General features: G+C 47.2%; 1 protein-coding gene across 1 annotated transcript in view; it reads left to right on the top strand.

Moving 5' to 3' along the window:
* The first annotated feature begins 3,903 nt into the window (after positions 1 to 3,903).
* Positions 3,904 to 12,744, top strand: part of RB1CC1 (RB1 inducible coiled-coil 1) — a 40,161-nt gene continuing 31,320 nt past the window's right edge. The window contains exon 1 of the mRNA XM_005215415.5: positions 3,904 to 4,217. The gene's annotated coding sequence lies outside the window, so the exon portion shown is untranslated. The remainder of the gene's footprint in view (positions 4,218 to 12,744) is intronic.

The following is a 12,744-nucleotide window of genomic DNA, read 5'->3' as shown; positions in this document are numbered from 1 at the left end:
ACACAGGAGACACAGGTTCGATCCCTGAGTGAGGAAGATGCCCAAGAGACAGAAAAGGCAATCCACCCCAGTATACTTGCCTGGAGAACCCCATGGACAGAGGAGCCTGGTGGCTACAGTCCATGGGGTTGCAAAAGAGTCAGGCATGGCTTAGCAACTACACATCTGGGAGGTATTCTGCCTGCATGGCGGCAGGGAGGGCTTACTGAAAGAAATGGAGGAGTGGAAGAAGTAGTTTCTGCTTCCAGACATCCCAGTTCTACTTTTTGACATTTTAAGCACATTTTCAAAATAATGAGACAGGAACTTGACATGAAAGATGACTGTTTTGTCTCGATCTACTGGTGTAAATCTGTTGGAAAATGAAGCGTGCTGCATTTTGTGTTGCAGCACTAGAAACAGTGTTGCTCACCAGCTCGTCAAGCTCATTAGCTTTGAAGACAGTCACTCATAACTATCACCATTATCATTAATAATACGTGTGAATAACAACAGGCCAGCTGAGTAGGGCAGCTGTAAGGTCTGTAAATAGTACCGGACTAATTAACTTGATAATCACGTGCCAGCAGCCTCTAAGTAGCACATGACCACACGTTACACACTAAACTAGCTATGATCTTCAAGACAAAGTCTAAGGCTTTTAAAAGGAGTTAACTTTTAAAAATGGGAAATTATGATTCATACTGTGAGTAAAGTCATGTCAGTCGTGGTTGCTGGCTGTTTGAACATAATCTTAAGAAGTCTGAGAAATATCTAATGCAGATGGGGAATGAAATCCCCAATCAGGTAGAGTTAACAAAATCAAGCCGTGTACTGTGATCTTCCCGATAATGTGATGCATTTTTGGTTAAAAGATGTCATAAACTTGTCACTAGAGTGATTTTTGAATGGTCCCCCATCCAAATTTTTTACATATTTAAGGGCAGAGGGCAGAAGTTTTCCACAGTACCTTACCTAGTCAACTTTCAACTTGAATAATTCATTACTTTCAACATTTTACTAAGTGCCAAGCTCTCTACAAAGTTCTAGGAGTTTAGAAACGAGTCATTCATAGTTCCTTAACGGTTTTAGATTTAGATGGGGAGATGACAGTTTACTTGTGTAACATGAAGCAGAGGTGGTGGAAGGGAGAGCAGTCACTATCTAGAAGCTGGAGGCTGGCTGAGGTGCCAGTTCTGCTTTGAAGGATGACTTTGAAAGATGAACAAGATCGAAGAACGTTTCTGGATGATGAAACTCATACCAGGCATGTGTAGAGGTGAGAAGTGCCAGAAGATAACCTAGAGGTGTGCTGGTACCTAGGAGATTCTTAGGCTGAGAAGTTGTATCTAACACACAAAACAAAATCAGCGAAGGTCATTTATAGGCAGGTAAGAGATAGGATCAGAATGGTCTGAGATAAAGTATTTAACAAAAGATGAGTTGGGAGGTAAGCTGAGCAATAAACTGAAAAACGTTTTGGGTGCTGTTAACAAATGTGAGTGTCCAGCAGGCACTGGGCAAATAGCTTTATTAGAGAAGGATTTCCATTTTGGCAGGTCAGACAGATACTAAAAGGTACTGGGTTGGCCAAAAAGTTTGTTTGGGTTTTTCTGTAAGATGTCATGGAAAAACCTGAATGAACATTTGGCCAACCCAACAGAAGGATCTAGGTGAACTCTGGGCATGTCAGGGAAGGACTCCTGAGAAGGTGACACTCAAGTTGAGACCTGGTGGGGGAAAAAAGCTTTAACAACGGGACTGACCTGAAGTACTTAGGGTGTTTTAATAGTAGCCTCTTAAGGATTCCTAAAAAGAAACACTATCTTTTGCCCGCATGGGAAATTTACAGAAGGACCTAAAATGTTTATTAATGAAATAATGTTAATGAGGACAAGATTCAGTTTCTTCTCTGCTCCTCCAGCACCTCATGTTTTTACCATTTGTATCTGTATTATAATTACTTTTAAGAATTTGGAAGAGGCCTAAATAACAGATTTAAGAGCAAAGAGGGAGACACTACAGAGGGCAGCAGGGAGAGAAAAAGATTTAAAAACATAAAGGAGCATTGGTTTAGAAAGTTCAAATTAAGTCTCAGCATTGTCCATTTAATACAGTAACTTGGGGGCTGGTCCTTGGATTTTTTGTTTGTTCTTGTTTTCATTTATTAAAGAAGGGAGAGTGCACAGGGTTGTCAATATCCTTGGCTTTAAGGGAAATATAACTTGCTGAGACTTATTATAGACACATGAAGTATCAGGAAACTGCAGTAGTGTTTTCTCTGTTATTGTTCAGTTTCTAAGTCATGTCCAACTTTTTGTGACCCCAGGGACTGTAGCATGCCAGGCTTCCCTGTCCTTCACCATATACCAGAGTTTGCTCAAACTCATGTCCATCAAGTCAGTGATGCCCTCCAACCATCTCATCCTCTGTCATGCCCTTCTCCTCTTGCCCTCTATCTTTCCCAGGATCAGGGTCTTTCTCTAGATATGTGCATATGTCAAAAAACTAATCTTGATACATTTTCACTTATCACTAGGAAAGAATACTGGACATATAAGTTCCTACTATTTACACTCTGGAAAAGGCGAAGATGAGGACTGAATTAGTTTTATTCTCCTTCCCACCCCAAAGAAAGAAGTCAGACAACAAACATTTAAAACATTTTATTCACTAGATTTGTCACCGGCATATTCCAGTCATGCTTTTACACACTAAGGTGTATTTAATTTGTAATGAATGATGAGTGTCACTGATGTCTAAGAGGAAGGTCAAGTACCAATATATTCTTTAAAGGCCTAAGACTGTGCTTTGCTTACCAATTTTCTGGCTGAATTCTTTCTTACCGCTTACTCTCTTTGTGCCTATTACTATGTTGTGCCTGATAGAATTAGCTCCTTTCTTCAGTCTTTCCACCTTCCCCCAAGGCATAACAACAATTTAGCCTCTTAGTTTTCAGTTCCCTGCTGTACAGCGTTGGCGTGGTGTAATAAGACTCCACTTAAAAAAAAAAGTAAAATGACTTGCTTCTGTGGGATCTGTAGGAGTGTTAAAACAAACAAACAAAAAATAAATAAAGTCGTACCCTGTAGGTCCTTCTCCACCTTTCGGATACCGGGTCAGTGAGACGGAAATTGAAAATTCGTAACGCTAACCAGCCGTTTAGTGCTTATCAGTTCCCAACATGACAAGTAAAGGTTCGAAGACTGCTTCCCAGTAGCGTGTGTTCGGCTTGGCAGCCGTTGAAAAGGGTGTTAATACCCATTTTTACGCAAACACAACTTAATACTTAAAAGTTGCGGCTTCATGCCATTGCCTTTTATTGGTCACCTTCACAGAATCAAGAGCTCTCGCGGGGATTGCTACAGAATTCAGGGTAGAGCTGAAAGAGGTGGGTGCGGCGCTTTCGACCTCTTCCACCCGACCCACCCTTAGCTCCCTTCTTCCCCGTTCCTGGTCTGAGAGCGCCGCCCGCACTGTGGGACCCGGCATGGGACAGCCCTCCCGGCGCCCAGTCCCCTCACAAGCCCTGGTCCGGTCTCAAACGAGGTCGCGGTCCCTCGGCTGCCCTCCACCTCGACAGGTCGAGCTCTTTCGCCCAGGCTAACTCAGGATTCGGCGGGTAGGCGGGCGCAGGGCCACTCGCTGTAGTGGAGAAGGTCAGGCTCACCTTGAGGCACTCGAGCCGGACGGCAGCCAGCACCGTCCCAGACTGCCTGGCGGAGTCTCCGAGGTCACCAGAGGACTCCCAGGTCACCAGCCCCAGCATCCGCAGCCGCAGGTGGCGGGGCAGTTGGAACCTGCCCTACCCGGAAGCACGCCGACTTCCGGCAGCCCTCTGACTTCCGGGCCTGCGCGGAGGTGCGCTGAGCGCGCCCGCCCCTCCCCCGCCCGCTTCCCGGCGTGCCCCGCGGAGGAAGGGCCGGAGTCGACAATAACAAACCCGTGGCGGCCGTGTCCGCGGCCCTACCGAGCCCGGCGCTGCCTCTGGTTCCGTCGCCCGGCCCCTCGGCTCTGACCGGCCGCGGCTCGCCCTTCCCCGGCCCCTGACGCAGAGCCGAGGGGCCTGTCCGTCCCCGTGCCTGGAGGTGGCTGCCTCGGCGGCGCCGGCGGTTGTGTCGGTTGGCGGCGCGGATGGGCGGTTGGTAGCCGCCGCCGAGGACAAGGCGGCGGCGGAAGATGGTGCCGGGGGCCGCGGGCCCTGCTGCTGCCGCCGGCGGAGGAGGAGGCGCTGCCCGGTAAGCGCGGCGTCGGGCCCCTCGGGCGCGGGTCCCCGGGCGGGAGGCGGAGGCGGGCGGCTGCGCTGGGCCTGTGCGGCCCGGACTCTAAGGTGCCCCCCGACCTCCCAGTGCACCCCCGACCTCCCGGTGCTCCCACCCGGCGTCGGGAGCGCCGGGGTCCGAGACGCACCTTCGCCGCCGGCCTCTCCTGCCGCCGCCCGGTCGGGCCCCGAGGTGTCAGACGGCGAGCCGGCCGGGGCGAGGGTCGCAGACGCGGCTCTGTCCGGACCCCGGAGCTCGAGGCTCCCCGAGGGCAGCGTCCGGATAAAGTTACTCCTGGGAATGACTCAGCCTCCGCCGGCTCGCGGGTGGGTGCGGGCCGGGGCGTGTGTGCGGATTTCACAACTTCCCCGGCCGGAGCCGGGCGGCGCATCTCCGCGGGCTCGCGGCTGGACGCGCCGCGGCGCCGGGGGTTGTTTGGTAACCTAGTCCCCGCACCGTGCTCCTGCCGTGTGGTCACAGCGCGGGGCCTGCGGGCCGGGGCGGGCCGAGGTGCTCGCGGTGGATACGGAGGCTGAGAGACCTCAAGCCGGAGAGGGGAGGCCCGATGGGGGCCGCAGGAGGACCGGCCTGCTTTGCTAGCCGCCGTATTGTACAGTTTCTCGGTTGTCTTGTGTGGGTGGTGCTTGTGTGTGTGTGGTTTCTTCGCAGGGTGGGGAGGTTAGCAGCTTAGGAGGGGTACTCAATTTGAGGTAGACAGCCTGTGTGATGAGTGTCGTTGGTGCGTTTCCATGTTTGATAGACACAGGGTTCTTCCAGGTCCGGTGTTTCTGTGGAAAGACGCAAGGGGCCGTCGAGGAAGGCGGCTGATTGGATCTGTCAGCAGGCCCTGCTGGGGATCTGAAGATGGTTTTCTCCTTTCTGTTTTTAATGTTTTAACAACAGAATATGGTCTGAATGAGCATATTTTCTCAACATTTGTGTTTAACATTGTGTCTAAAACCTAGAGTTTTATAAAACAGGGTGCTTTATGTTGATAAACGGTTGTGTTGGTAAATGCCTGGTGATGGAAATCAGATATGGACTCAGACACGGTTTTCAAAAGAGTAATTTAATTTCGTCTGTTTGGAATGCTTTATGTTTGTCACAGTTAGGATTGTTTCTGGCCTGATTCTTGTGTGGAGATGTTGGATGATAGGAGAGGAGGACCGCGTTTTTCTGGCCCATGCTGAACACACACACGGTCAGAATAGAGGGCAGGTTTACTTCCAACAAATGAAACTCATTGAAGGGGCAGAGGGCACAAGACCTTTGTATTTTGGGGAGGAAAAACAAACAAAAAACCCCACACTTTTGAACCTAAATTTTTATTATGTAAGCTTGTTCATTTCAGTCAGAAGCTTGAGAGGAGCTCTTATTGGGCCTCTGATTTTGAGACTGTCTTTAAACTCTCCTGCATTCAGCAAATGTTTGAACACCTGCTTTATGCTTTACTTTGCAGATGTGTGTAACTTTTCAAAAAAAAGCAGTGGGTAGTAAAATGTTCTCATCCAGATAGTACTGTTTGGTAACCCCAGTAAGCTTTTTGTATTCAGAAAACACTGGCTCAGGCACCTCCAGTGAAAGTCTAGCAGCCCCCTTCCACACTCACTCCCTCAGATGGTTGTTACTTCCTTACGGAGGTAGACCATGGAGCCAGGCTCTGCAGGGAATACAGGAATGTGTACCATGTTGTTTTTGCCCAGTAAGAGAAGGGAGATTGAAGTCCTGTATACAGTCAACTACTATTTAAGCATTGTCTGAAATCTGAAGGAAAGACCCAAGAGAAGTGAGGAAGCTGACTATTTCTGACCATCTCGGAATAGAAGGAAACTGCAGCAGCTTTGAGGTCCTTGGCATATATAGGGGAAAAGATCACTAAAAGGTGGGTGGACAGGAGTGATGGGAGAGCAGTAGGAAGAGGTGGTGTCCTGGAGGCTCAACAGATACTTAGAGGAGAGTAGCGTCCTGTAAACTGCCATGTTCAAAGGCACAGTGATTTGTTCAGTAAACCTGGTGAATCTGGGAAGCAGTTTGGATTGAGAGTCATTCATTTTTTCATGAAATGTTAAACCCTAGCAAGACCCAGTTTTAACTCTAGCAATGAGCAGTGAACAAGGGTAACTTTATATGTAAGCTTTGTACGATGTTGTAGAAAGTGGCGGTGACACACTGGTAATTTTAAGGAAGATCAGTTGCAAGTTCACACTACGTTGAGGTGTGCTGAAATAGACACAGTGCTGGAGGAGCAGATTGTGGAGTGCTGGGTTGAAGATCCATACTTGCTATACATGTCATGATTACACTGCTGTGGTTCTTCCATTATTGTGGTCCTGAGCAACCTGTAACCTGGGCTTCTTGTGCAGGGCCCTGGGAGGTTGGCCTTTTTCTATCCCTCAGTGAAGCTGCTGTTCTCTTAAGTGACTCTTTGCAGGCACAGTGCTTGAGTACCTCTATACACCCCTTCTTCCAGCTATTTATTGGCTGCCCTGAGGGTTATGGGATTTTCCTCCAATTTTGCTCTCTGTTGAATTCTCCTTTAAAATTTTTTTATTTTAATGTTTTTTTGGTCCTCCCATGCAGCCTGTGGGGTCTTAGTTCCCTGGAAGACCAGGGATGGAACCCTTGCTCCCTGCAGTGGAAGTGTGGATTCTTAACTACTGGATCACCAGGGAAGTCCCTAAATTCTCACTTTATTGGCTTTTAATTGTGCTTAGAGATGGACATAAACGTGACTGGTTTAGGACTACCTAGGTTATATTTTTCTTTTGTATGCTTCACATAATTGGCTAGTAATCATCAGAATACTGAAATATTAGTCAATCAGTGCAGTTAATATTTCCATGACTGTGTTCTTAACCATTATACTGCAAATTCCAGCAGTGCACATCCTTTTTTGATATTGCTGTGTATTTACATGCTATGAAAGATTAGAAAATCTTGTTGTAGATACTATTGTGTGAGATGTTAGACTTTAAACAAGCAGAATTCACATTTACATTGAAGGACAGTGTCATACCTTGTTTTGTCACTAAGTCGTGACCGACTCCTGCAACCCTGTGGACTGTAGCCCACCAGGATCTTCTGTCCATATAATTCTCCAGGCAAGAATACTGGAGTGGGTAGCCATGCCTCCTCCGGGAGATCTTGCCGACACAGGGATCAAACCTGGGTCTCCTCCATTGGCAGGCAGATTCTTTACCACTGAGACACCTGGGAAGCTCATATTTGCGATTGTTTTAAAAACTATTGTGCGCAGCCCTGATGTAGCATCTTTTAACAGTTATTCTGAGAATCTATCAGATGACATGCAAATTTTTAAAAAACTTTATTTTTTAAATTGAAAGACAGTTGCTTTACAGAATTTTGTTTTCTGTCAAACATCAACATGAATCAGCCATAGGACATGCAAATTTTCAAATTGCATTAAGGATAAAGTAATAATAATCTTTATTGGGACACATATTTTAGACTGTGTATGTAAAGTCATGTGTTTTACACAGCTTTTATGAATGTCAGGACACCACAGTGTGGAATACGTTTATATGTACTGATATGGAGAGACTCCCATGTTATTATGCTATTCATCTCAAAACAGATTGCATGTATGCATGCTGTTATCTCATTTTTGAGAAACTACTTTGTCCAGGTGTACTTCCTGTATCTGGAGGAAGACCCCAAAGGCCCAGCTCTATCCACACTGTCAGGGGTCTCCCTCTCGCTCCATTCCTGTCCTGCTGTCCTCCCATCAGGTCTGTTTACAGACACCCTGGATCTTTCTGGAAAGGCTCTCTGGGGAGTGTCAGGAAGATGCCTGACCTACTCTTCTTTCCTTCTTTTTTCTTTTCTTGGCAGAGAAAGAGGAGGATCAGATGGGAATAAATCTGATCTGGAGAGGCTGAAGCCCAGTTTCAGTCCTGGATGACCTGGACACTCCCATTTGTGGTGAACACCACTAGTTTCATTGATGCAGCACCCGTGGCCCTCAGGTTCAGTTGCTGAGTTACAGTTTGCAAAATTGCAAATCAGACAGAAGTTTTCGTACTCCTTATCCTTTCTCTGAAGCTCTTCGTCCGCCTTGTCCAGCATCATCCACATTTCATGTGGCCTGCTAGACCTGAGAGCAACTCGAGGGTCTTTGGACTCCCAACACCTGGCATAGAAGTATTAGTTGCTTAGTTATGTCCAACTCTTTGCGACCTCATGGACTTTAACCCGCCAGGCTCCTCTGTCCATGGGATTCTCCAAGTAAGAATACTGGAGTGGGTAGCCGTTCCCTTCTCCAGGGGATCTTCCCAACCAGGGATCAAACCTGAGTCTTCTGCCTTGCACGCAGATTCTTTTTTACCATCTGAGCCAAAAGGTGTTCAGTAAACGTAGGGTGAATAATGACCAGCAGTGTGCCATTTGGGAGGTCAGTTGTTGTCTGGGGCTTTCCCTTTGTCTCCCCGTGTAAGGAAGCTGCTTCTGAGTTTTGAATGGATCAGACAGGATGACAGTAAGCTAGAGTGACAAACCTGACTGTTGTGGTGGTAAGGCCTCAAAGAACAAATTGCAGATATCCAGTAATAAATGATAGACACTTGTGTGAATATGGGAGATGCTTTCTTGTTTTTACAAGCATTAAAGTACAATTGTAACACCTGTATCTCTGGGAGTAAATGCATTGGAATCAGTGTTTTTAAAAATACCCCCTCATTTATAGCTTACTGTATCCCAGGACCCAGGAGGAACAGATGTCCTTTCACGATGTGAGATTGTTCTCCCCAAATGAGATCCTTCATATGACTTGACAGCTTGAGAGAGCTCTGTAAGTTCAGAGTCAGAGAGAGAAGGCCGAGGGCCATCTGTGACCAGGGGCGACTTCTAAAAGGGCTGATCGACCCAGAAGGGCTTTCTGACCACGCTTGAATGAGTAACTGTCAAATGAGCAGAAATGGCAAGTATGGGAAGACTGTGTAAAGTGAGAGGATGGGTTTCATGTAGGGAAATAGCTGGAGATACTTTTGGAAAGGCAAACGGGTTGATTATTAAGTTCTGAAATGTTGGTAGAGTTATGGTTGTCATCATTTTTAGAGTTGTTATTATATTCCTTGCACCGTGTGGTAATGTGAGATGCATTATTGCTGTCCTTCTCTGCAGAGGTATTATTTCAGTTCTTGATGTGCAGAGGTCATCTGAGTCTCTGTGGGAGAGTTGCATTCAAATACAGGTGACTCGCCATTTCAGTGCTCATCTAGCCTTAAGCCAGAGTTGGTGGTTTCTCTTTAAAGGGGCGGGCAGACGATGGAGTTCAAGGAGACTGTGTACCGAGTGGGTCCTGTCCTGAGGTTAGCGGGGCAGTGGCTGTGAAGAAACAGATGACAGGTTTGTGGCCTGCGGTGGCCACAGTGAGGCTCCAGGGGGGCGGAGCGTCTGGTGCTTGTAAGTGGTGGGCGTGTTCAGGAAGGGCTGGAGCAGGATAGAGGAGAGTTTCCAGTCTCTAAAATAAGGATTATGTCATTGGAAAATCAGGGGTTGGATTATATAGGGAAAAAGGGATAGGATGCAGACAGAAATAACTGACGTCTTGGGTAGCAACAGAGCGATAGTTTTGTTCACAGAGGAAGTTAGGGAACAGTTTTAAAGGGAAAGTACCAAATTGAAGTGTAGACCTGCTGAGTTTGAGAGACAGTGTGATTTCTGGTTGGAGATAAGTGCAGTGGCTGAGCACCAGTCCTGAGCTGAGGGCAGAGATCTGGGAGGGTTCATGTGGCGGTCATCTTGCCTTTGGTTGGCATAGCCCTTCTCTGCATGTGTACATTCTCTGTGTTCTCACAGCCCTGTGACTTGGGAAGTCTCCTGCTTTGTTGTATCAGAATAATTTAGGTTAGTTGAGGTCCATCAGTCACACAGTCAGTAGTAGGGACAGGACTTGAATATAGGTCTTCTGATGCAGGATCCACCTTCTTTTCACAGTGCTCTCCTCCCTCTTATGTGTGTATCTAGGGAAGTGTGTGGAGTGAGGGGGTAGTTCTTACTGGGAGCCTGATGGGGGCCAGCCTAGGACCAGCAGGTGAGGAGCCTTGTCCATCCCTTAGCTGCACCAGCTGAGATGGTGGGTTTTCAGGTCCTTTATTTCTTTGTAACTGTGTGATGTTCTTTTTTTCTTTTTCACAAATGGAAACAAGTATTTTTAACCCCCAATTGTAATTTTTAAAGAGACCGAAGTCCAGCATCCAGAGAGAGCCTTTTTAAAAAAATTGACGTTACATTGTTCCAGACTTTTTAATGCTTGTGTCTTCGTATACATCCCTCAGTATTAGTTAATAAACTAAAACCCACAAATAGAATCACATGGTACATTCTGTAGCTGAATGATGATAAATACGTCACTTATCTATAGGTATGGATTTAATGAACATTTTAAACACATTTAAAACACAATAAAAGGTGGGTGGGCCACACATCCCCACCAGGAGGAGGTAAGACTGTCCCTCCTGACCCCAGAGAGGACCCCCAGAGCCCTGCACCTGGAGCACTCCAGACTCCCTGCCATGCAAATCTTCCTTTGTCTGCTTTTACCTTTAACATGTATCCTTTCACTATAATAAAACGGTAATCCAAAGTACAGCACTTTCCTGAACTCTGTGAGCTTAGGTGACGCCTCAATTTGTAGTCCGCTGGTCTGAAGTGAGGGTGATCCTGGGCACCACCAGACTTGTGGCTGGGATCCCAGGCGGAGAGTGGTCTTGTGGAGCTTGGTGCCTCTAAATCTGGGTTTGACTGAAACCACTGCACACTCGTATGTGGAGTGCATTTTGGGCGCCAGTAATGCTGTTTATGAAGTATCTGTAATAATGTGGAGAGACAGTTATTAGTGGACAAGTAATTGATGAGTCAGGATGTACTGGATGATGCTCTAGTACGAAATCCTCATGTAGAGTTTTTGTGATTGTTCAGTTTTTCTCTCACACCACAAGCCCTCCAGGGTGGGCAGGAGTCTGCACTGACATTACTCACCCAGGACCGGCTCTGCCACTTGGGAGCTCCTGACGGTCAGCTATCACTTCAGTCTGCTGGCTTCTTGCCCTTCATTCATTAAAAGATTTGGTTCTGATCTGCAGTGGGACAGGAACACGTCTCAGTGTTAGTGTAGAGCCATTGGGGTGCATTTGGAAAGTAACTGCGTGCCCCATAATCAGTAGTGGGGTGATTGTAGGTGAAGTGGAGCCTTACTTATCCTTGGTGGAGATGACAACATTGAAAACCTTAGAGATTTTCCTTTGGGAACAAGCTGAGAAGTCCTGTGGTCAGTGTTACTCATGTGACTTCTCCGCAGTCTTCACAGGCATATGGGATAATTCTTCGCTAGTGTGGGATTATTCATTCATTTTATTGAGAAAGTATTTTAGAGCTGGTTTCCAGGAATGCAGTATGCTTGCTTTAAAGAAGCTTGTTATTCAGGAGAGGTGAGAACTGTGTGCAGAAACATCCCAGTAGCTGCAGCAGAGAAGCACACGTGGATATAAAGTCAGCACAGCGAATGGCAGGATTGTGTGATTAACTCCATGAAAGAGAATGTGTGTGTGTGTGTGTGTGTGTGTGTGTTGGAGCGGCGGGGGCGGGGGGGGGTTGCAGTAGATCATGGTGGGTGATGATCACAGTGGGCAGAGGAAGGAGGGTCCAGGCTGGGGAAGAGCCTCAGAGACTTGAAGTAGCTCATTTTGTTCAGAGAGCTAAGCCGTATGGTGTTTGGGAGTGAAACCTGGGGAGGGCAGGAGAGGAAGAAGCCGTACAGTGTCTGCCGTTTTACTGCACTGTCTGGGCTTGGATCCTGTGATATTACTGAAGCCCTGATTTCTTAGTTTCCTTATCTGTGAGGTGAGAATGATGATAGTATCCCTCTTAAAGGGTTCTGTGTGTGTGTGAGTATTAGTTGCTCAATCATGTCTGACTCTTTGCGACCCCATGGACTGTAGCCCATCAGGCTCCTCTCTCCATGGGATTCTCCAGGCAAGAATACTGGAGCAGGCTACCATACCCTGTCTCCAGGGGAATCTTCCTGACCCAGGGATCGAACCCAGGTCTCCTGCATTAACAGGCAGATTCTTTACCATCTGAGCCGCCGGGGAAGCTCAGCTTAAAGGATTCATGTGAGGATCAAATGAAACATTTCATTTAGTGAAGCGTTTATTAGAACAGTGACCTAGAGCATAGTAAATACTTATGAATGGTGGCTGCTGCTATGAAGGTCATCCTGATGGTGGTTGGTGTTCAGGAGCGGAACCATCTTACACACACACCACCACCCCCATCCTCCCTGAGGACAGTGGGAGAATGCTGAGGGAGGTGAGGGGTCGAGGATGCAGGGAGCAGGTTGAGAGACTGTGGAGATCAGAGACAAGTGAGGGTTTGATGAACACAGGAGCCTCAGGAGTCAAAGTCGGTGGTCAGTAGGCAATAAGAATACTATTAACTGGATTGTTACTGCTGTTAACCTACCTGTGAGGAAGACAGAGGGGTC

The sequence above is a fragment of the Bos taurus genome, chromosome 14 (assembly GCF_002263795.3).
Source record: "Bos taurus isolate L1 Dominette 01449 registration number 42190680 breed Hereford chromosome 14, ARS-UCD2.0, whole genome shotgun sequence".
Taxonomy (NCBI): domain Eukaryota; kingdom Metazoa; phylum Chordata; class Mammalia; order Artiodactyla; family Bovidae; genus Bos; species Bos taurus.
The sequence above is the reverse complement of the archived record's forward strand: the minus strand, read 5'-3'. Positions and strand labels throughout refer to the sequence as shown.